We start from the raw sequence: 25,623 nt of genomic DNA on the forward strand, positions 1-25,623 counted from the left end.
ATGTATTCATGTCTTGTTCTAAGCCCTGTTCTTGGTTTTTCTTTATACTCTGAGTTACCGTGTTCATCTTATGTGTTCATTAAAAGCTGCACTTAGATCCTCATTCTCGTCTGCCTCATTACACGGTCACTGCGTGACACACTGAAGAAACACAGAGACGTGGTGCAGCAGTCAAGGATGTTCGTCCAGCACGTGTTCATTGGAAAACAATGAAACAACAGAGCAGACACACACAATAACACGTTTGGTGTGAACGGCCCCTAACTCATCCGTTCACGTGTATCTGAGCGTGTGAGTGAAAGAAGTTCAGAATATTTTTTCATAAATTACAAACCCAAAGTCCTGCTGACCTGAACCCAGCAGCTTCTAACGTGAACCGCTCTGAGAGCGCTGACAACGGCGTGTTCACGTGTGTACCCAGAACATCATGTCACTTCAAGCGCTTTTGATGAGCTTTCCTACCGGTGTGGGGGCCCTCTCAACGTCCGGGACCCCATGCAATTGCAACTGATTACAAGATCATTGGAAGGTTTTAAGCATCTTATATTTTTTACAGAGACCAGAATTCCTTTAAAAACATAAACAGCCTCTTTATTGTGTCGTATTCAATGTAGTACGAGACAATTTCTTCAGTTTTTAAGTGTCACTGAAATACTGTCAAACAAAAGTGAAAAAGTGTCAACACATATCCCTACAACATATTCTTCATCAGACACAGATTACTGTAGCACAGGTGGAAACATACTGTAACATATAGTCAACATGTCCTTTTTAGTAACATTGTGATCTCCAGCAGACTGTATGTCCTGTGATAAACCTGAGGAACAATCTCTTGTCATGTCTGATCATCTCTGTCATGTTCACATGATATTACTGTACAGTATAAAGATGAGCTCTTGTGAAGAGATGCCAATGAAACTGTTACAGTAAAGCAATCAGCTGTAGAAGGACTCATTATTTTTATTATAATTGCATATTTCCTTTTAGATTTATATTTTTTACACTGGATTCTTTCTAATGGTCCCTCAGACTGTGGTGTACACGTTCATACTGTCAGTCAACATGAGAGTCCTCACCTCACATCAGCACAAGGGGCTCCTGAACTGAATCCAGGTGGATGATCCATTGACCGGTCACTCTTCATGGACACACAGCTGGATTCAGGAGATTCTCCATGAATGACACTAAAACACAACAGCAATTAAACACTGTTTTAAAAACTACAAACTCTCACAAACACTCTTTTCCTCTCATCAGTTTCTCAGATTTACTCTTCCCAATATTTCTCTCTTCTTTAAGTTTGATGGTTTGTTCTGCATTCATCTGAAGAAAATTCTGTGTTTGTGTCTAAAAATGTTCAGAGAAACACATTTGAGTTTCACCTTCTACATACGACTGACTGTACAGGTTTCTCCAGTTCTGTCTGTGACTGAATCAAACCGGTCTCACTGTCATTTGACTGTAGATCTCACTTTACCCTAAAGCTGTTTTCACATGTTTATACTTGAGATAATCCAGTCTGTTCTCATTTCTCCTCAGTGTTTTTATACTGTAGTGTTGTGCAGCATATCAGAAATATCTATCAGTGTATTTTATTAAAGCATTGAAATCCTCTGACCTCTTGACCTTCCCTGTGTCTGTCTGTCCACTGAGATCCTTTGTGGAGTCCATGACATCATCTGAACAGTCCACTGAACACCTGTCAACAAACGGGACATCATCTATATTTGTGACGTGTTTATTTGTTCAATACTGACACAGATTTGTTTTTATTTGTCCTCTAGAATATTCCATTAGAAATGAATCAATGAGGTTCAATTGCAGACTGTCAGCTTTTATGACATGTTAAACACCAGCATAAAGAGAAAACATCAGAAGACTCAACAGAAGAAAACAAAGCAACGTTTCAAGTCAATAGAAGAAATAACATTTCAGTGCCAAAGAAACTGAACACATACTGACAATTCAGATAAAAGAGCAAAAGTCTCAGTATCTGTTTGTTCTGCTGTGATTAATACTTAGATATCTGTTAGATGTCTTACTGTAGCTGATAGTTTGAAAGGTTTATTATTGTTGTCTTGTGAGTTTTGGTTTGTTTAGCAGCAGTTCAGTACTCACCTGTCAAGAACTGTTGATGTTCCTCTTTACTGACTAGAATATCACCTACAAAATACTTCACAATGAATTTATTGATTGTTTCAGACGATTCAGTGGAACAAAAACTGTCAAACTTTTTCTCAGTTTCTGTAAGTGTTAGTTCCTGCTCTTTTCACAAAATTGAACCTATTTTACTAGTTTCACTTTCTCTTTCTCGGAGTTTAATGGCGGTCTACTTGAAACCGGAAACACAAGTTCAGGCGTTTATTTACTTCCCGCCTCTTTGAAACTGTCCTCGCGTTCCGCCGCTGAACAACTGCGAATAAACATCCCGTCTCATTTGAAGAAATGTAAGATGAAGTATTTACAAACTGACGTTAATCTTGAACAACGCCATCAAACTGGAGAGTAGCCCAGATACAACGTCGTTCGCTATCTTGTTTTGGACTGAATGTGTCACATGACTAGAAACGCGTCATCGTTTTCGAATGCATCCGTTTTCACAGTCCACACTACAACGCGAAAACGGCGTTTTCAAAAAGATCCATTTTCAAACGTTGGGACATCAGGACTTTATGTACTTCAGTTTACTCAAAAAACAAACAATAAACAAGCCGATATCTTATGTTCTGTATCAAAGTCTTCAGCTTAATTGATTTCTGTTTGCTATCTGAGTCCCACTTCTTCTACGATTCCCTCACTGCCGTTCTTCCATTTGGCCTCATCTTTTCCAAACTTTCATTATTTCATTGTCCTTTAATTTCAACTCTCTCTTTGCATCCCATCTGCTATCTCATCACCCTCCACACCAACATCAGCAGCAACCCAACACAACTGTACATTAATTACAACTCTTTGTATTCTCAGCATTATCATAAATATCTCCATCAATAAATCATCTCTTAGTGCGGTAAAGTTGTTTTTATATTGGACATTCGTTAGACATTCGGCAGGTAAAGTTAGGGAGTGTCTCTAAAGTGTGAAACAGTCTAAGGCCGTTCAAAAACAGATTACTCTGTGGCTATAAAACATGTGTAGCTTTATCAAGATGTAACTTAATATCGTCAAACAAGTTAAGCATAAATATATGGTAGAAAAAAATCCAACATTTAAAGCCATAAATGGCTTATTCCCTAAGATACGTAATGATGTTATAACAATGTAATGTAGCTGAAGTTTCATTTAACTTATAGCTAACAGAAATAGATGCATGTCAGACCTCCTATAGCACATGTATACATAACACAATTCCACCTAAAGTTTCTTTTTTCTTTAGAATTGTAACTTTATAATTGTTTTTATTTACTTTTATTTTCAAATCCATATAACTTCCTTGTCATGTGACCTGATGATGTCATACCACCTGTTATATATGAACAAACACTTATAACACCGTACACCTCTTCGATTTTGGTATTATACATTTGTGCATTTTTTTAAATGTTCAAATCTATATAACTTCCTGGTCATGTGACCCGATGATGTCACATCACCTGCTCTCTATTCACAAACACTTATAACACCGTACACCTCTTCGATTTTAAAATATTATATTATAAATTTGTTATAATGTTTTTAAATGTTCAAAACTCATGTGACCTGATGACTACCCAACCTCTTTCTAGAGACCATGGCTTTAGTTTATACCTGCAGCATATGTTAACTTGCTTAGATAACAGTTACCAGGGGTCAGCTTGTTAGAAATAATACGTATATTATATGTTTAATGATAAATAAGCATTATGTAACACCATTTTGCCAGAGCCATTAGGTGGATTCCCAAAAGGAGCAATTCCACACAATTCTCTCCCATTGCTACATTCAGTTCAACAGCATTGCATTTATCCATTCTGTGTTCATATCATTTATTTGTTTTAATGTTTAATTACTTATCTTTTGGTTATTAGTTTATGATCCTTTAGCATTGCATATCATATTAGCATTATTAATCGCTGTGGTATTTACTCTTGCATATCTATTGATAATATATTTCCTTCATTTAATTACAAATGTGTCTTCATTGTATTGCTGATCAAAAGACTCTAATTGTTGTCCAGACTCTTACAAATCCTTCAGATAAATCTGCTGACCAACACCCTCACATTTTTTTTCAAAAACCTCAAATTTATAAAAAAAATACATAAAAGAATTTCACACAGTACTTACAGAGAGGAAAGACTTTATAAGTGTTTATAAGTGTTGAACGTCTCCTGCAGCTCTGGCTCACTGTCTTTCTCAGAACAAGAGGTCTCTGTGTCATCCCTTGATACATCTTTTTATAACACAAGAACAGTTTGTGTATAATCACAATATAAATGCCACAGCCATCAACAACAAGAACACACATGAACCAACATTTTAAACATCCAAACCTGCATGACTGACTTTCTTCTGCTGAACACAATATATGATATTTTGAAGCATGCTGGTAACCAAACACTTCCATAGTATAGAAAAAAAATACACTGGAAGTCGACGGGAACCCAAAACTATTTGGTTACCAACATGCTTCAAAATATGTTCTTTTGTGTTCTGCAGAAGAAGGTCATACAGGTTTGGAATGGCATGAGGGTGAGTAAATGATTATTATATTATTTTTGGGTGAACTATCCTTTTAATCTGACAAAATCATCTCAACGTAAATTCCTGAACTCGGCATGTGACTGACTGTCTGTGTCTGGTAGATGCTCTGACCTGCTGGTGGTCCTGAAGTCTGACCACACTGACTCTGACTGGCCTCAGCTAGGGAGCTGCTCTGGGGTCCAGTGGTGATGCAAGGGCTGGGGTCTGTTTGTACCTTATCTGCCTGTTTGTGCTTCTTTAAAAAGAACTCTCCCTTTCTTTTCATGTTTAATTGATCCTGTGCAAAAATATGACAGCCTATGGTTACATCTAATCATCCAATTACCAACATTTTCATAACTGTACATTAAAATCAATGACCAGTCTAAGTTACCAGTTTGATCATTGCTAGCCTCTGAACTGAAGTAACTGAACTAGCTAATCGATTTCAAACTGTTAAATGTTTACTAGCTGAACTGTATCCTACTTCCCCACATTAGCTAAACATTTGTATGCTGTAACTTCCATACTGCGCGGTATATGCATGTATTACTAGCGCAGATGTAATCGTAAGGATTGTTATGCTAAATTGCGAAACGATCTCTCTAATCTGATTAACCTGTAGCCTATTGGAGCCTTATTAACTCACACAGCATCTCATAAAATGTATTCAGCAAACAAACATGATGCTAAACCTTAACATCATATTTGAAGTAAGTTTTCTTATTCTTCTGTATCTTGCAACTGTATTCTCTCGTCCTCGGCTCGTCGTCCGTTTGAAAACTGCGCGCGCTGCTCTTCTTTTGACAAGAGGTTAAATGAGATGTCAATCAGCATCAGCAACTGCCAGTAGCGAATACAAAGTTGGGGTGGCCAATCAGATGTGAGGGGTGTCCATTGCCACCCCGGACACCCCTCTGGCTCTGCCTCTGTTTATAAAGGCATTTTATTCCATCATTGCATGAAAGTATGGTAATAAAGTTTGTGTATTTGAATGCAAGCATACAACCTCTGGAATTAAATGCATCTATGGAAGAACCATCCACATCTGGAGTTCATACCGGTGATCATTCAAATGCAGCAGAAGCCACAAGCAGGAATTATGGTATGCATTTATTTTTCTGAAAATGTTTTGAAATGGAACTGATTAGCATAATAATGTATGAGGTGTAACACTAAAGTTCTAGAATACATATTTGGCTTCAGCTGAAGTGTTCACATGTTCTTTGTTTTTTGCAGATTGGAAAACTGAACCAGTAAAAAGAGAGCAGCATCCTTATACACCAAGGAAATAATTCGCCAACATGAGATTCCACCTATTCCAGTACAGGGCACCTTAGTACCTGTAGTGGATCTGGCTGCGAATTCCTCAGCTGAATTCACGAGCCAAAGGGCTATGGAGCAAGGATTTGATTGTGCACTGTACAGGCTGTAGCCTTTAGCCTCCTTCAGAGCTATATAAAGAGAGAGTCGCGACAACGGAATTTCTAAATGCTTGATCGTCACGTGATTCACGTAGACTTCAGATAGTTCCAGGAAGTGCTTTGCGGTCATTCCAAACTGTTAGAGTGACAGAACTGCGATTTCTGGTAATTAGTAGTCAATAAATGCATTTATTTTATATATTTATGTAACACACCGACATATGTATGTAGCATGAGTATGTTGTTACAGCGATGTTGTTTTTTAAAGATGAAATCAGCTAATATTTGAGGATTAGTGTTCGCTTACCGTTATTTGCCTCAACTTATTTCAGGCTAGGGTTTCTGTTGCCTTTTTTAAGTTACCTCATGTTCATTGTTTTTACTAATCTCATGGTAACTAATGTCATATTTATGACTTTTCAGATAGTACAGAGACAGGCTGGTAACATGTGATTTCCAGCTCGCACCGCACAATGGGTCAATGAACTATTAACTATTAGCAGCAGTTACGGAAATGTAAAATTTAGTGAAATGAAGCTTATTGTTTACAATTCTATATATAGCAGACATGGGGACTTGTGACTTGGTGACTTGGACTCGAGTCGACTCGAGTCGCTATTTTTATGACTTGTGACTTGACTTGACAAAAAATAAAATACTTGAGACTTGACTCGGACTTGGAAGTTAAAGACTCGGGACTTGACTTGACTTGAGACACGAAGACTTGCATGACTTGAGTGTTAATCACGTTTTCAGTTTGAATATAAAATATATAAATTATTTAAAAAAATAAAGTTGATCCAGCTGTAGTGCAGGCTGAGAATAGTAGTGTCATGACTGGATCACGACACTATAGGCTATCATCAGCCATGCCCTCTCGTACCTTACGCACACCACGCCCACTTAGATCAGATAACACATCAACATGTCAGCCGGAGGGGTAACGTTACCGAGGGTCATCGCTTTCGGCTTCAAAAATTATTATCAAGATGGTAAAAGACGAACAGCGCTTTGCAAGACATGCAACGTTAAGATCGCGGACAGCCAGACGACAACCCAATTTCGTCCGCCATTTGAAGAGCCATTCTGCCCAGTAAGTGCTTGTCAATTTGTTAATTTTATCTGGTTAGTTGGTAGTTAGCTAATGTAATAATAGCAGGGTTCCCACGGGTCCTTGAAAGTTTGTGAATCTGAAAAATAAAATTCAAGGCCCTGGAAAGTTCTTGAAAATAAACATACATAGATACAGGTCCTTGAAAGTGCTTGAATTTATTTTGTGCAAGAAGTCTTCTGGAAAAAAAAAATCTGTTGTTACCTATGGGGTAACCGTTCTTTCCAACAAGGGAGCTAAAAAAAACTAACTTCAAATGTACTCACAAAAAAACAGATTTATTGATAAAAACAATACATATATCAAATCAAAGAAAAGAAAGTACATTGTAGAACAAAAACTCATTCCCCCTCAAAGGATGTTAACAACCAGCCAACCCCCTATAAACCCCAATACAATCCCCAACTTTGTCACACAGAACGATTCAAAATAAAGCACAAAATAAATTACACGAACAACCCCAAAATCATATTAAATAGAAGTACCACACACTCAAACCAAACCATTACACTACAAACTTAAGTCTCATGCAAATAAATGGTTCATGTGTGTTAAAGCATCAATATAGTACAGAGAATACAAGGGTTGGCTAGCAACACGAGGCTGGGAAGTGATATACAAACAAGGAAAAAGAAAAAACACCCCATTAGCCAGTACGATTCACAACATCTATACACTCTCTGCGCTGGAGGCATACAGCTCCATCTACAGGTACTGGCTAAACGGGGAAATCAAAAACAAAACAAACACAAGAGGAACAGCGATCAACTAAACCTAATACAAAATACAAACATAATTAGCAATACACAAATAACCACAAAACATTTTTTACTTTAATCTCATTAAATAAAAAACACTTACAAACACTGTATACAAACTTTAAATTACCTGCAACACATCCACCAATCCTGGACTAACTTCCAAGATAGGAACGAGCATGACCAATGGCCTGCACATCCACAACGTTTGCGTCTGCCTTAAAAACAATTTCCTAATTTAGTAAAACAAGGCTTCATAAATATGCAACAATACAATTACTATTTACTTAGCCTACCTGCTCACCAGACCATTCACGCACAAACCAACATGGACCTGTCACCGGACAGCACAATGTTTATGTCTGTATTAAAAACATCTATTTCAATGAAAAAGGCTTGGTAAATATAAAACAAAAGTCAATATTCGCTTGGCCTACCTGCTCACCCAGACCGTGTCCGTGCACGAACACACAGGGAAAGGCTACCAAACAGCCCAGTTCCACACAAAAGATGGGACCTCCTCTCTAGGCCTCCTTACAGGTGCCTGCTTATAAACCCTCTACCTACTTGGCCACGCCCCTTTACCAATTGCTACCTCACCGGCTACACTGTCCATTAATTTTTTATTTCGCCAACACTTCGTGGCTTATGCTGCATACTAGCCTGCTTGATTTACGTTAGTTACGCGCATTTACGTTAAGTGTTTCCCGTGCGAGGTACTTTGTTTTGTACGTTGCCATGACGTTCATGCGCGCTGGTACCTCAAGGTGCAATACCTTGTAAAAGAGGTAATGACTAATGGATATACTCTGAGTGTGTGTGTGAGTGAGTGAGTGAGTGAGTGAGTGAGTGTGGGTGTGGGAGTGTGAGAGCGCGAGAGTGAGTGTGTGTGTGTGAGCACGAGAGTGAGTGAGTGAGGGAGTGTGGGAGAGAGAGTGAGTGTGTGAGAGAGAGTGTGTGTGAGTGAGTGAGTGAGTGTGGGTGTGGGAGTGTGAGAGCGCGAGAGTGAGTGTGTGTGTGTGTGTGTGAGCGCGAGAGTGAGTGAGTGAGGGAGTGTGGGAGAGAGAGTGAGTGTGTGAGAGAGAGTGTGTGTGAGTGAGTGAGTGAGTGAGTGAGTGTGGGTGTGGGAGTGTGAGAGCGCGAGAGTGAGTGTGTGTGTGTGAGCGCGAGAGTGAGTGAGTGTGGGTGTGGGAGTGTGTGTGAGAGAGTGTGTGCGAGAGTGAGTGTGTGAGAGAGAGGAGAAATGTAACAAAGTTTAATGTATGTAACTGTGTTTGAGAGAGAGAGAGGGAGGTGTTCAGAGAGGAGTCTGTTGGATGTTAAGCTGTTATATGTTTTATGGACTCAATGTTGAAAATGTAAAACATTTCAAACACTGTTGGCAGAAGTGAAAATTAAATAATTTTATGAAGTTACAATTTTGTTTGATTCCATGATGTATTTTACTGAACATGAGTATTGTAATTTACTGACAGTTACTTATATCTTGTCTTTTCACTTTATTATGATCAGATTCTGCAGGTAAAATTACAATAATAAGGTGACTTGACTTGGACTTGACTTGACATAGCCTGTGACTTGACTTGACTTGACATAGCCTGTGACTTGACTTGGACTTGACTTGACATAGCCTGTGACTTGACTTGGACTTGACATAGACTGTGACTTGACTTGACTTGACTTGACATAGCCTGTGACTTGACTTGACTTGACATAGCCTGTGACTTGACTTGGACTTGACTTGACATAGCCTGTGACTTGACTTGACTTGACATAGCCTGTGACTTGACTTGACTTGACATAGCCTGTGACTTGACTTGGACTTGACTTGACATAGCCTGTGACTTGACTTGGACTTGACTTGACATAGCCTGTGACTTGACTTGACTTGACTTGACTTGACATAGCCTGTGACTTGACTTGCCCAAGAAAAAAATACTTGGGACTTACTTGAGACTTGCACATGTGTGACTTGGTCCCATCTCTGATATATAGTAATATAATTATTTATGTATTATAAATATTATATATCTAATGTATAATTCTTACAATACTTATTCATATACACAATATATTCAGCTTTAAAACAACTTAAGCATACTCGTATATAAACTGCCGTTCAAAAGTAATGAGGCTGAAAATTCAGCTTGGCATCACAGGAGTAAATTACATTTTAAAATACATTAAAATAGAAAACAGTTATTTTAAATTGTAATAATATATTACTGATATTACTTTTTTGTATTTTTATTCAAATAAATGCAATAACTATTTACAGCAATTCATGAATACATTTCTAATAAATTAAATAGCATGCCAAGCATTTTGTATGTGTCCTTTCTTTCATGTTGTCGTTGCATAGTCTTCACCATGGTTTGCTGTGCTGCATGGGGATGCTCCAATCGCTCAGAGAAAGGTGTGCGGATGTATGGCTTCCCCACTGACATGGAGAGGAGAAAAAAATGGTTGGCTCAAGTCAGCAGGAGCAATCTAAATATAAATAAAAATTACAACAACAAAAAAATGTGTGAGGTATTTGCAATTATTTTACAATTAACAGGGTGTTCGTTACTAACTTTATCCAGCTCCAATCCTTGCCTAATCTGTTAGTTATCCGATAACATCCCTTATCTCCTAATTTAATGAGTAATACTCAACTATAAGCTTTTAATTTACAAGTTATTTTTATTTAGATGTACTGATAATATACAGAATAAGATAATATTATTCTTTAAACGTCTCACCTTTTAAAAGTGCGTCGCAAACGGTTTGTTCTTCTTCATCTCTACGGCGCGGCATGTGTTTGCTGCTACTTCCGGGAACTATTGAGAGGCTCCACGAGCCGCCATTGCTGTAAAAAAAAACGTTCCATTGGAGTCAATGGAGTTGTCGTAACTCTCTCTATATGGCTCTGGTAAGAGCTATCCGGCTATCTTGTCAGAACAGGAAGTTAAGTGTCATGTTTGTGGCAGAGCCATATAAAGAGAGAGTTGCGACAACGGAAGTTCTTTATATGGCTCTGGTAAGAGCTATCCGGCTATCTTGTCAGAACAGGAAGTTAAGCTTCATGTTTGTGGCAGAGCCATATAAAGAGAGAGTTGCGACAACGGAAGTTCTTTATATGGCTCTGGTTTGTGGCATTTGAAACTGTAGATTCCCTGGTAGGGTGGGCGGGTCGGGAGTTTTCACTCCAGCAGCAGATACAAAAGTATCATGAATCGTCCTCAGTGGATTATTTACTCACAACTGGACAGAGAGATGATCTCCATTATTATTATTATACTGTTTTACTCAGTATGTGCACTCCAAATCAAGTGTGTAAGAAACCTTTTGTGTGTGTGTGTGTGTTAATAATACTGAACAGAGACAGCTCGAAAGATTTCAAGCTGTAAATGAATGTACACAAGTAAATATATACACCAGCTAGTGTGATTTCAGCACACAATTCTTGCTTTGTCATTTAAACTTGAACTATAAATCTTTGTAGTACAAATGGAAATGATGTCTCATGTTCTTCAGTTGATCTCATCCTCCTCTCTGTAATTCATCGTTTTAACTTTACAACTCTTTATTTTATAATGCAAATATCTTCATCAATTGAACAGTTAGAGGAGTGAGATCACTCTCATCATGATCAGTCTGATTTTGATTTATTCACAGCAGTTTATTTTCTCTGTCAAATCTAATTCAAGTTTTGCTGCTTTTAGTCTATATTTATTCCCTTTAATGTCATCAATGTGCTGATGTACTTCCAAATGCTGACAACATTAATTTCAGCAGTTTTTCTCGTGCGAGGAAAGAACAGGTTGAGTTTTACTTTTCAAACACTGAAACCTGTCACAAAAGTGAAGGTGCATGAATGTTATGCTAATGTGATTTTAGCTGTAATCAGAGAGTTTGGCGACTGCACATTCAGCGTGCTCAGAGTCATGTGATTGATAGAGGTGGCGAAGATGATTATTCTTCAACAAGAGTGACAAGGATGTGTGTGCTTCTATACTCTTTGCTATGTTGTCAGAACAGGAAGTGAAGCGTCATGATGGAGAGTTTGAAGCGTTTCATCTGTCAGTTTCCTTTTGAGGAGTTTAAGGTTAACAAGTTGAAATTTCATCTCTGGGTCTGATCATTTAAAAGTTGTATGAGTATTATTTGGGTATTTTGATTTTTGATACGATCTCACGAGCAAAAAAAGAAGGGAAACAATCCCTCCAGGAGAGCGACATATTGACAGGACGCTGAAGCCATTCGGTGAATATCAAGAGACGGAAATTGGTGCCCAGGAAGAGATTTTTGCAGCTCCTATTTGCTCCACTCCTAAAATCTCACTGGGAGAAAAGCTAAACATGATGTCTCTTTGTCTTCACTCTTTTGTGCCATTTAACAGTTAACAGTGAAGCTTGATTCCACTCACGTTAAGATAACCTCCATTGACAGAGCAACTGTATCTTGTGAAAAACTTGACAAGCTGACAGACGGTTTCTCAGATGGGTGAAGATATCAAACTGCACAACAATAATAACAACTTGAAAAGGGTGTAAAGGGACTACAAACTGCGACTAAAATAATTTAACAGTCGGGTTGTGTGCTTCATATGCGGTTTCATCAGATATCATGATGTGAGTTATTGAATAAATCAATAGAGCATCAGTGTGTCTCGAGACGCTTTTCACATGTTCAGTTTCTGATGAGTCACTGAACACAACAATCACAGCGCAAGAGAGTCGTCAACAAACGATTCCTTTGAACCAGATCTTTTTCACGAATCACCCGAACTGAGGGTTTGAACTCAGGAGCTCATGTTAACAGTTTGATTCAGATTCACTTTCTCACTATTTCTACAAAGATGTGCATTTTGGAGTTGGTTATAAGACTGTTAGTCATTGTAATCAAATGCTATTTATTAATTTGCAACATTTTGTCAATATCGAACACCAAAATCAAGCCAACTTTATTGCTGTTCAGTTCTGGATCAGTGATTAAAGTGTGATTATAGTGAGAAAGCTCAATAAAAACAGCCCAAACACTTTAGTGATACAAACACAGCCTATCATATTCTGACTTTCATTTTACAACCAGACCATTAACTCTTAACTTTGTTTTACAAAGACACTGTTTTTACATTATTTGTCTTTATTTTTCCCCAGAGAAACACTCACTCCAGTATGAGTAAACCGCCCTTTCCACACCGGACACATTCTCTGGATCTGTGTTCAGTGCTGTTAGTGTGTGTGATGATAGACAGATCTCTCACTACAGTCATGAAGAACAAGACTGGAAGAAATCAGAAATCTGGAGAGATGTTCCTGAACTACATGAGTTTAGAGACAGGTTTCTACATTGGGTTAATATTCTGTCAAACTGCACAAACTCCAAGTGTTCTGGTGAGTTTAATGGGTTTCTCTGATCAATCACCAGATATGTTATGAAACTGTAATTATCTATAATTTGTGTGAGATTATAATCAATATTTGTGTTGTGACTGTAGAGCTTCATGTACTTCAGAGAAGAGCTGGATGTGAGGTGGAGAAACGTCCTGATGGAGAAATCAAGAATCTGAAGGGGTTTGATGAGTATCAATATGATGGAGAAGATTTTATTGCCTTTAATTTTAACACAACACAGTGGATCAGTAAAAATCCCAAAGCCAAAGAAACAAAACTGAAGTGGGACCATCAAACAATACGAAACCAAATCATCAAGGATCAACTAAACAACTGCATGAACTGGATCTCCACATTTAATAATACTCAAAGAAGTATGTTTCAATCAGTTTTAGTAGTAATAGTAGTTCTAGCAGTATTTTTATACAATTTCTGTCCTGAACAAAAACTAATTAAAGAGAGTGAGGAAATTAATCAAATAAAAGTATGAACACTTGAATGTGTTCATGTTGTCATAAGTCTCTGGAATTTGATGCATATATCCTGAATTATTCTTTATGATGAATTATAACAGTATTTATTGTTGGTTCTTTTCACTCCAGCTCTTCCAGATGTTGAGGTGTTTGCTGTTGAATCTCCTCAAGACCAAAACAAGTTGATTCTGACCTGTCTGGCCACTGGTTTCTACCCCAAACACCTGGAGATGAATATGATGTTGAACGGCATTAAACTGGATCATGTAAACTCTTCTGGAATCAGACCAAACGGTGATGAAACCTTTCAGCTGAGAATCAGTGTGGAGATCCACAGAAATGAGAAAGAGGGTATTGAGTGTCATGTCAATCACATCAGTGTAAAAGAGCCGGTTATATCAGAATGGGGTAAATATGATCATCAGTATTGAGTGAATATGTGGACATTTGTTGTATTTGTGTCACTTCTTGACCTGAACACACATTTGTAAACGAGGCTAATCTTTCTTTAAAGTGTACATCTGAAAACAGTTGTTGAATGTTATTATACAATTCTGTGTTTCTAATGTGTTTATTATATTTTTGTCTTTTGTAATTTTGCAGATGGAAAATGCAGTAACTGCAGAGAAGCATCTAGAACAAATATTATAACAATCATAGCAGTAGTTACAGTTACAGTGTTCGTGATTGTGATTTTTATTTATATTCACAAAAGAAAAAGGTCTAATGGTGAGTTCAATGATTTCATACAGAAATGATTACTTTAAATGTTCTGTTGTTTATATTAGCAGCAGGACGTGATGCTAAAGATGTCAATCTAGCGCAAAAACACATTTGGTGAGAACGGCCCCTTTAACTTCAATATACTATAGAAAGATTTTTTAATGTAATATATAAGAATATTTAAATATTTCAAGACAATCACAAGCCAAGTCATTCTTGCAATTTAAACAAAATCTCATCTGTGCTAGAACACTATATCTTGATGATGTCTTTTTAATTAGCTGAATTCACAACAACAGTTTTAATATATAAAACAGAAAACCAAATGTTAGTCAGACATAAACACACATGATTAACTAACATTAGTGACAATGCAAACTGGTGTGATTTGGGGCAAGTGACAGTTTCATCCACAGCTGGAGTGAGACAAAGTTTAGTGCTGATGACACATTAAATCTGCATACACATATGATTGTGTTTCTCACGCTAAATATAAAGCATATTTACATGGTTATGAAATGTAATCTGCTGTATCTGTTCTAGTCCAGTTAAACTGTAATGAGTCTGACAGAAGAGAGAAAAGTGACTCTGAGAAGACTGAATGACTCAATGCTGCTAATTTACCTGAGAATGATTCATCAAACACACTGAAAGAGATTTTATTTTATTTACCTTTATTTTACCAGGAAATAGTCCCATTGAGATTCAGAATCTCTTTTTCAAGGGAGTCCTGGCCAAGACAGCAGAATAATAGTTCCATATTAAAAAGTACATATACAAACATTAACAAAAACAAGACAAAAAAAAAAAAAGAATACATTTTGGCAATTTAACATACTCTCAACACAATCACCAGCCGCTCTCAGTAACAGCACATGTGCATCTAGTACTCAAACAGTCCTTTATCCTCAGTTTAAATTGTGTCATTGTCGGTAAACAGTCAAATTTTAGCTGATTTTGCTATTTATACCAGGAAAACGGTGCAAAAACTTTAAAGGCACTTTCACCGAAGACAGTTTGCGTTCGTGGGATTTCATACATGATTTGCCCATATGATCTAAGATTACATTTCCTGGTAGTGACTTTAATAGTCAAAAGAGAGCATAAGTAAGAAGGCAGTTTACAAAGGATGGCCTTAAAAAGAAAAATATACCAGTGCTCCAGCCTGCGATTGTGCAGAGATGGCCAACCAACACTCTCATACAAGCTACAATGATGAGTACGGAAACTGGAATTAGTTACAAATCAGATCATTCAGGTATCTCCACCTCAGATTCATGGACTTTCCTTTCTGCAAGCAGGATAGTAAATTATTTTGGAGTTGGTCAGGACTGCAGACAGGCAAATCTAGCACTTGCGCTCTTTTAATACACAGCCACACATGTGTAATCCGGGCAGAATTTGGTTTGAAGTTGTCCTGCTGGAAAATGCACTGATGTCCCTGAAAGGACTGTGATGGATGACAGTATATATATGTTGCTCCAAAATTTGTACATTTCTGTCTGTATTCATGGTGTAATCACGGATGTGCGAGTTACTCGTGCCATGGACACACCCCTGGCCCATACAGACACTGGCTTTTGGACCTGACGCTAATAACATGTTGGAAGGTCCTTTTCCTCTTTGGCCCAGATAACACAACAGCTTTGTTTTTCAAAAACATTTTGTGTTATTAACAATGTGGAGTTTATGGACCAAAACAACATGGTTCCACTCTTCTACTTTCCATCTGAGATGAGAGCGAGCCCAGAGAAGTCGGCAGCGCTTCTGGACAGTGATGATGTACGGCTTCTCCTTTACATAGTAAAGTCTTAACTTGCAACTGTGGATGCAGCGGCGAGTGGTGTTGACTAAGGTTTACTAAAGTAATCCCAAGCCCATGTTCATGATATCCATTACAGATGAATTCTGTTTTTAAGATCGTGACAACTGAAGGATCAGAGATCACGAACATTCAGAAGTCTTTGTTTTAATTGTAAAACAAATTTGAATGTTCAGCCAGTTCTCGCTGCCTCCATTCCCATTTTAACCGCCCTGTTACAGTCACGTACTGGAGATGTGCTTTATTTTCATTTGCACAGCAACATTTTTCAGTATTAGTCACTATTCTAAAGTCTCTTTTACTACAATTTTTATAATTTATTTTATCTGTGTTTAGACCTTGTGAATGTCTCTTTCAGTGTGTTAATACTGTTGTAATATATGTTGACTGTCACTCCACTGGATTTGTTCATCTTTATAGAATTAAACTATCATCCACAATAAGATCAGAGTAATTAATAAGGTCGATGTCAAGTCTAATATTATTAAAAAATATGATGTTTATTTCATAAAGCCTGACTGATTCTCATCAATACTGGAGTTCAAAACCAACTTGAATCGCCTTGAGAAAATAAGGGCAAACAATTTATAGTCATTATTAAGAAGGCTGATTGGTCTCCAGTTGTCTAGTAATAGAGGATCCTTTTCAGGTTTAGGTATTAAACAAATGACTTCATACTAGCTGTGAGCTCAGAACAATTTAGGCTCTCTGAATACACTTTTAAAAGGAAAGGGGAAAGGAGTTCAGAAAAAAGCCTATAAAATTCAGATGCTATCCCGACTTGAGACTTGCTTGTGACTTGAACATGTATGACTTGCTCCCACCTCTGGGTATTGGTAACAGATGAAATTTCACCTCTTTCATCTCTTCAAGACATTTTGATTTAGCCAAATTAGAACTGAATTTTCTTAAGTATTTCCCAATTTCAAATTATAACCATTCCTAATTGCAGCTTAATGAATAAAAAGTATTTTCAGCTCTAATTAACCTCATTACATTTAAGTATTGAACTATTCATTTTCCAGGAAGAGCCCCTGTTGTATCAAGCTTCAGAGGAAAGTACAATTTTAAAACAGCCTTTTATTAATGAAGTTGTCGTGATATCAGCGCAAATATTATCTTTGTCAAGATTTTTTGAGACTAACCAAAAATCAATTCGCGAAAGATTTGTTGCTCTATGTGTACACTCTATCATTTATATGTGTAACCCTCCATATATCTATAAGCTCAAACCTATTCATAAATGTTTTCAAAGAAGAGCTTACATTTGTTGGGCGACTGAGTGGCCATCTATCAAGAGATTCATTTAAAACAATATTAAAATAACTTCCAATCAATAAGTAGGCATTTGGAAATTTTGACTGCCAATATTCAAGCTTTTCCTCCACTAAAAATAATAACTGATCATTATCAGACTTAAGATAATACCCTACAATTAGATTCACATTATAACACTTGAGGATTAATAAAATAAAGTGTCCGTACTCCGCACAATATGAATGTAAATATCACCTGCATAGTTATTTATTTCAAACAGGAAACCCCTGCTCAATGTACCGAACCATGAGACAGCCATATCTTGCTGTCCAACTGCAATTTCCAAAAATGACTATCTTTAGAAAGAGACTCTTGAAAAAATACAAAGTCAGATCCAAACTCTGACCGAAGAATGCCATCTTCCCTCTGCATGTGCCTTTTGGACCTCAGGCTACCTTCTCCTTTCACGATCTTCCACCACCTTGCTGAATCTTCCCGAGACTTGGACCACATCAATAACTGTGCACTAGGAAGAACCCTCTGGCAAATTTTACAATATGATTACTATCATATTGGAATAATTTTACAGATACTGTTATTTGGAAAAAGTCTTGGCTCAATCCTAATCAGTTTCTAATTACAAACAAAGTTAAGGACGTATCTTTTAAACTCATACATAGCCATAAAATATTTTCTTGTCCAATTTAAAGATAATAATATAAGCTGTGCTTTTTGTGACAGCTGCACTGAAACTGTGATTCATTTATTTTGGCACCGTCCATTTTTAAAGCAATTTTGTCAAAATGTTTGCAACTGCATTGATGCTCAATTTGTTTTATTATGGAAACATGTTTTGTTTGGTCTTCTAGAGACACCAAAAGACAACGATAGTTATGTATATGTTATAAATCTTTTTCTTTTATTGACAACATTTCAATGTCAATTTTCTTCTTAAAACCCTGTTTTATAGCTTTAAGGAAAAAAATTGAACATTATATTGATTGAAATTTGTAACCTCCTTAACATTTTTATCCATCCATCCATCCATCTTCAACCGCTTATCCGAAGTCGGGTCATAACATTTTTATGTAGATTGATATTAAGCACCCCCTAGTGTTTACATGTTGTATTGTATTATCTTTTGGTTAAAAAAAATGAATATGTTTGTCTAAAAAGCGGATTTAATAATAATGATGATGATAATAATAATAATAATAATAATAAAGCGAGTAGGACACTCGGAATGCGACCTTCTTTCACGGGAATTCGGAGGATGCATGATCCTTTGGGAACTCACAACCCACAATTCTTTGCTTCAATGGTAATGTCTAAAAGAAAAATAATGCCAATTTGCACGTAAATATGATGTTCAAACACAAGTAATGTTAATTCCCAATTTGAAGTACCTCCGTAGATGGGTGCAGAGTATATAATATGTATAATTATATTAATACATAATTAAAACAAAGTATTAGACTAAAACTACACCTGTAAATATATTTTCTTTTCTCTCTACATCATTATAACTCTCCTAATTTTACCTCATACATTTCCTTCTAAAGGGACTTTGTTCCCTTCTCACTCAAAGTGTTTAAGAGTGACGTAATGTCATAGCAATCATGTTCAAGATGTGAACCCCGTAATTAAATAAAGTCTTTATGTATTTGTACACTATTAATAGAAACAGGTGCAGTGTATGTTCTGGCTCTCAAACGTAAGATTGTTGTGTATCATAATAGCACAAGTTCCCCTTACTTCTAAAATACTTACAGTATAAATCATTTATTTTCCTGGTTGTTGCCCCTTTATTCTAGGGATGGGCATTTTTCTCAAATATTGTATTAGAATATAATTATTCGTTTATTTAAATGTCGTTTAACGAGAAAGATGTTATAAGTTTAATTTTTTTTTAATTTATTTTTTTTATCACCATTTCTGAACAAGCTTTCATTAGGCAATCTACACAACAAGCTTACTATATCTTAAGGTTTTATTTTAGTTGAAAACATTTAACAATATGTGTAAACAAAAAATATGAAGAACAAAAGCATTTAAGATCAAGCAGCATGAACGGAAACACTAATAAAGCAGACTGTGAAGTTATTCCCAAAACTTTACATATTGTTCCCCTATCCTTACACGTACATACTTTATAGGTACACTGTAATTACTCAAAGTTACACTGTAAAGCGTTACTGAAATTTCTTTAGCAGAAAATGAAGATCAGCTTGCCCAAACCAGTAAGCTCTGAAATAATAGCAGAGTGGATAATAGCTGATGGCATTAAAACAGGTAAACAGACATAGACTTTATATAAGCTTTACCTTAAGTAAAAACAGGCAGAGCAACATAAACACCTCTGACAGACTGCTTGTACTTGGCTGTGAAAAATGACTAATCCTGTCCAGATCTTGGGAAGATTGTAGATTATTAGGTACTTAACTTTGGATGATTCATTTTAAGAAATTTCTAAATGTAGTAATTCATTTGCAAAGTTATACGTAATAATGATTTTGTTTTATTTTATCCTGAACAACAACATTATAGATCAGCCAATTTGTTCAATGCAGATGCTAGTTTTGGGTCTCAGTAAAATAAAACATCTTGTGCCCTTTTGGGGCTAGATGGTCCATCATTCCTGGTCTCCTCTTCATCACACTTAGGGTTTGGCCTGCATTTTCTTTTACTCTTAAGTTTTGGACTGGACTGATGTTGTGTCCTCGTTAGTTTTTCTAGGGTGGACTGTCTCTCTCTGTGGGGAAAAAAGGGAAATACAAATTGTAGAATCTAAAACAAAAGATACAACAAGTGCTATGGCAATAACAACAACATAGACTGACCACATGTAAGCGAAACCCACAATAAGTATTGATGTCATGATGGGGGACAGTGTTCAAAATATTAGCACACATACTGTTTACATTGGCATTTGAGATTTAAATACATTTTAGATAAATTCGATCTGATCAGTATCTTATAAACAGCTCATGCAGTTCAGCGATTATTTTAATGATTTATTCTCTGTGCAATCAATGTGTGAATTATAATAAAAGTTCAGAAATGAATTTACCTGCAACTTTATGCACCGTTGCCTCGTACAAAGGCCATCCGCCTTTAGATTCTTCAATCCACCTCTCCACCAATTAAATATACAGATCTGTCATCAAGTCCGTCTAAGAAATCATTAATATTGAATGTTTTATGTGTGATGTTGGAACAATGCTCCAACTTTCATTATCCGTTTCTTCTTTCCACTCGACAAGGGCGAACATTCTTCATCCGTTGGTCTCATCCTGAACGCGCGTAATTTGGCGGTCTTTTGATTGCGTTTGAATTTTGCCGCGCCTAATAAAGATTAGCCAATGACGTAACATATTGAGGTGGGACGCGTGCTAAATGCATTAATGTGTATGTATGTATTTTCTTACATATAGAAATTGATGATATTGATATATGGTTATTGATAATAAAGTTTGTGTAGTATTTGTTTTGTTTTTATGAGCCAGTTAAGATAAGGTAAAATAATAATGAAACATTGTGCTAATTCTAAAATGGGATAGAAATGAAATGAAATGTGGATTGTGTAGACTTGTTAAAAGTTCAAACTGTTCAAATAAGAAAAACAAGGAATGAATTAAGGAAACCATAAGCATGTCAAATGTATTGTTTAAATACATTTGCATAAATAAATTAAACATGTGTCATAACATACAATATTATATAAATAATAATCATATACATCGTATTAATATATGTCAATATACTCATTTAACACGGACAATTTCTATAAGTTATAAACTTGTATCAACATATATCTGGAGATATGTATATATGTGATATATTGTCTTATATTTCGCATATATGACGGCGTCACTTGAGATATAGGGACATATATGTCATATATTACATTTCCGTATGGGTAATGACATATTGTGCTCAAAAGGTGTTTTTTTTTTTTTTTTTTATTGAACACAAGAACAGAACAAAAAAACAGAATATACATCTATAATGGCATTGGTAAGTACAGATAAATAAGTATTAGGCAAGGCACATATCAGTTAAAATAAAAAATAAATAAATAAATAAACTTATATAAAATAAAAATACAAATACAGAGGGGTCACTTTATTCCTCTTTTAAGAGCTCAAGGTCTCTTATTATTCCAGCCAATTTCTGGGCCTTTTTACTTTTCATACATTCCAACGCTGGAAAGAAATTACAAATTAAGTCTCTTTTAAATATAGAAAAATAAGGTTTCGTCTTCATACATTTTGACTTGTGAATAAAAATGTGCCCAGTATCAACATTACATTAATAAGAAAATCATTTCTTTTCTCTTCCAACATCATTCCAGACATAACATGTTTCCTAGCAAAAGTGGGCAGTGAGTGAATCTTTGATTCCAACCAATAGGACATATTTTCCCAAAAAGTATTTGAAGACAGACAAGAAAAAAAAAGATGATCAGTTGTCTCTATGTCAATTTGACAAAAAGTGCAGGCATTTACTTCAAAATTAAATCGTTGTCTTAAAAATTCACTTGACGGGTATACCCCATTGAATATTTTAAAATGAGTTTCCTTAGCTTTAGGAGCCACTGGAAAGCTAATATACTGTGTTCAGCAATTTTCTAATAGTTTGTTTATCATAAGATTGCAAAACACAGTTATTATACAGAAGTGTCGGATATACTATAGAATTGAAACAAGAGCGGATAAGTTTGTTGGGAAGCATTGCTCTGAGGTCATTACCATTGAAGAGAAGGGATGGAAGTTCACAAGGTCCATCAGGTATGTTGACAGAAGTGTTTTGTACAAGATTTATAAAACTTTTTGGAATCGCATTTAAGACACGCTCAAAATGTTTATGCTCACATTGTATATTATATTTAGCACAAAAGTCTTTAAAAGTTAACAATCTCCCATCTTCATCTATCAAGTGAAGAACTGACCAAATACCTTTCTCAAGCCACTCAAGAACACATAGAGACTTATATTTAGAAACAATAAATCTATTGTTCCATATTGGGATTTCATGTGGAGAAAAGTTGTGGTTATATAATAACTTCCAATATAATAAAATCTGTTGGTGAAAGGAAGATAATTTGATTGGCAGTCTGGAAACAGTATAATCACATCTCAATAGAAAATCAATTCCACCCAATTTTCTAAATATACCTGTCGGAATGCAAAACCAGAAACTATTTTCATTTGTTATAAAATTTTTTAGCCATTTGACTTTTAACATACCATTTATACAATCGAAGTCAAAGGCTTGTAATCCACCATTTTTATAATCTTGTATAAGTCGTGCCCTCTTTATATAGTGCACACGTTTTCTCCATATATAATTGAAATTAATTTGATTAATGGTCTTAATAGCTCTATTAGAAATAGAGAGACAAGATGCAGGATAGATACACCTAGAGAGACTTTCCATTTTAGTTAAATAAATCCTTCCAAAGATAGACAAATCCCTTTGCATCCATGCATCAAGCCTGCCTTTGCATTCATTCCATCTGTTCCAGACGTTTTGCTTTTCCATCATGACTTCATCCTTAGAAATGTTTATGCCTAAATATTTGATAGTCGACTTAATCGAATATTATATGCAATTTTAAGAGGGCATTCACGTATGGTAATAATTTCACATTTGGCAATATTAAGTTTTAAACCTGAGAATTTAGAAAAATAGCTAACTATCTCAATTACTTTAGGAACCTGATCAAGACCTTTTAAAAATAATGTTGTATCGTCAGCCAATTGACTAAGTATAATTTCCTGTCCAAACACATTTAATTTTTTAATACTTGAGTTTTTAATTAAGAGAGCCAACATCTCTGTAGCCAGAATAAACAATGAGGGTGAGACGGGGCAACCTTGTTTAACTCCTCTCTTGATATCAAATCTGGGTGAAGTACCTGTTGGTAGGGCCACTGAACTATTGGTATTTGTGTAAAATAACTGAATAATATTACAAAAATTTTCACCAAACCCATACATTTTCAAACATTTAAAAATAAACGAATGTTCTAACATATCAAAGGCTCAAAAGGTTGAAAAGCTGCCTTTGCGTTCCAGAGGACCCGGACATTTTTTTATTCTTTCATGTAATAAATCAATCAGTGCAGATCCAGACAAGGTGGCGGCAGTGAAAGCCATGAAAGAACCTTGTAATGTCAGTGAAATTAGACGGTTTTTAGGGATGATCAATCACATTTGGCAGAGAAGACACATCCACTCAGAGACTTACTGAAAAAGTCAAACATGTGGGTCTGGGGGGCACAACAGCAGCAGGCCTTTGAGAGAATTAAAGAGGAACTGACCACACCCCTTGGTCTGGCGTTGTGTGCTTCAAACAGGAAAACAGTCGTTTCGGCGGATGCTAGCAAAAACATTGCAACAGCGGGTGTGTTATCTAGAGCTCCCATTAGCAGTGCAGCAGTGGGGCTCTCAGAGGAAGACATTCATTTATATGTTGACTCTGTGATGGCAAACCTACCAGCTACAGAAAAAAGGCTCAGAGAGATCCAAATACACCAGGACAATGATTCCATACCTCAATATTAGGCAGGTGTTTTTAATTAGTGACGGTGAAATGAAGCTTTCCCCTCAACTGTATCGTGAAATGGTTCATTACTCAAAGCTTTTCAACATGGTGCACACTAATGACAAATTGTGCTCAAAAGCTTGAAAAGCTGCCTTTGCGTTACAGAGGACCCGGACATTTTTTTATTGTTTCATGTAATAAATCAATCACATTGGGCGGCTGTGGGTCAGGTGGTAGAGCGGATAGGCCACTAATCGCAGGGTTGTTTGTTCGAATCCCGGCCCACACGACTCCACATGCCGAAGTGTCAAGACACTGAACCCCAAGTTGCTCCCAATGGCAGGCTAGCACCTTACATAGCAGCTCTGCTGCCATTGGTGTATGAATGTGTGTGTGTGTATGGGTGAATGAGACGCAGTGTAAAGCGCTTTGAATACTGTTAAGGCTTAAAAAGGTGCTATATAAGTCCAGACCATTTACTTTGTTCTCTTAAAACCATAAAGGCAATAAAAACGATTAGTCTGTCATGTGCCACTGTTGATGTAGTACTTGCACATTGTATGAAGAAATGAGTCTATGAATGAATGAATTCATGAAATAATTTATAAATTGGACAAATTAAGGATCTCGCTGCTGAACTTCTTCACCACTAAACTATTCAATCACTGCTGAATTAAATCTCAACATTTACCAGCCAGTTGTAAATCAAAGACATTTTTAGTCACATAGTGTGAAGTGATTTACTTTGTAGAGGATTGCACATGGAGTAAAAGATCAATCTCTGGATTTAAGAATCAATATTGACATGGTTCAAATAAAGATGGTAATGCATTGAAAAAATCTACATTTTCACACAGTCCTGAAGGTTTATTATTCAGTCTGACAGATTAAAGTATTAGTTTGTGTTCAATGACATATGAAATCTTATCTTGATAAACAGTTAAACATGATTCAAGTGCATGTATTAGATCTAAACTGACCGCTGCACAAACTTGATCAAAATCCTAAAAGCAAAAGGACATGAAAGAACATGTCAGCACTGGGTGACAGACAGAATGGAGGAATGAATGATTCAATGATGTAAATGGTAAAACAGTCATTCGTTTGTGTTGCACAGAAGAAATAAAGTTGCACATGTTTGATGCGGCATATGGGGGATTAAATCATAAGAGAACGATCATTTCTGGGAGAACTTTTCCTTTACGTCTGTATGTCTGTAGCAGATATGCAAATACAAGAAATATTTCAGTAGTGACATTAAATGATCACATAGTCAACTTTGATATAGTAAGTATTCTCTCAGGAGATAAAAACAGAACTACAATGACTAAAATAACCCAAAGAACTACAAATCCAATGACTGCTGGCAGCACGATGTTTTCATCTAAATCATTCACTTCATCTGTCACAGAAAAACAGCAACACAGTGAGATTATTCATCAAACTGTAGTTTAATCTCACACTAA

At 36.3% G+C, this 25,623-nt stretch overlaps 1 protein-coding gene and 1 long non-coding RNA gene across 5 annotated transcripts in view; one reads left to right on the forward strand and one right to left on the reverse strand.

Moving 5' to 3' along the window:
* LOC127650395 (NLR family CARD domain-containing protein 3-like) overlaps positions 1–25,623 on the forward strand; it is a 141,003-nt gene that overhangs the window by 7,118 nt on the left and 108,262 nt on the right. The window lies entirely within an intron of this gene.
* On the reverse strand, positions 1,077–2,522 carry LOC127650481 (uncharacterized). The gene is made up of 3 exons (XR_007971446.1): positions 2,119–2,522; positions 1,619–1,699; positions 1,077–1,184 (listed from the first exon to the last, which is right to left on the reverse strand). It is a non-coding gene; the product is annotated as an uncharacterized LOC127650481 (long non-coding RNA).

Source organism: Xyrauchen texanus, chromosome 10, assembly GCF_025860055.1.
Source record: "Xyrauchen texanus isolate HMW12.3.18 chromosome 10, RBS_HiC_50CHRs, whole genome shotgun sequence".
Lineage (NCBI taxonomy): Eukaryota > Metazoa > Chordata > Actinopteri > Cypriniformes > Catostomidae > Xyrauchen > Xyrauchen texanus.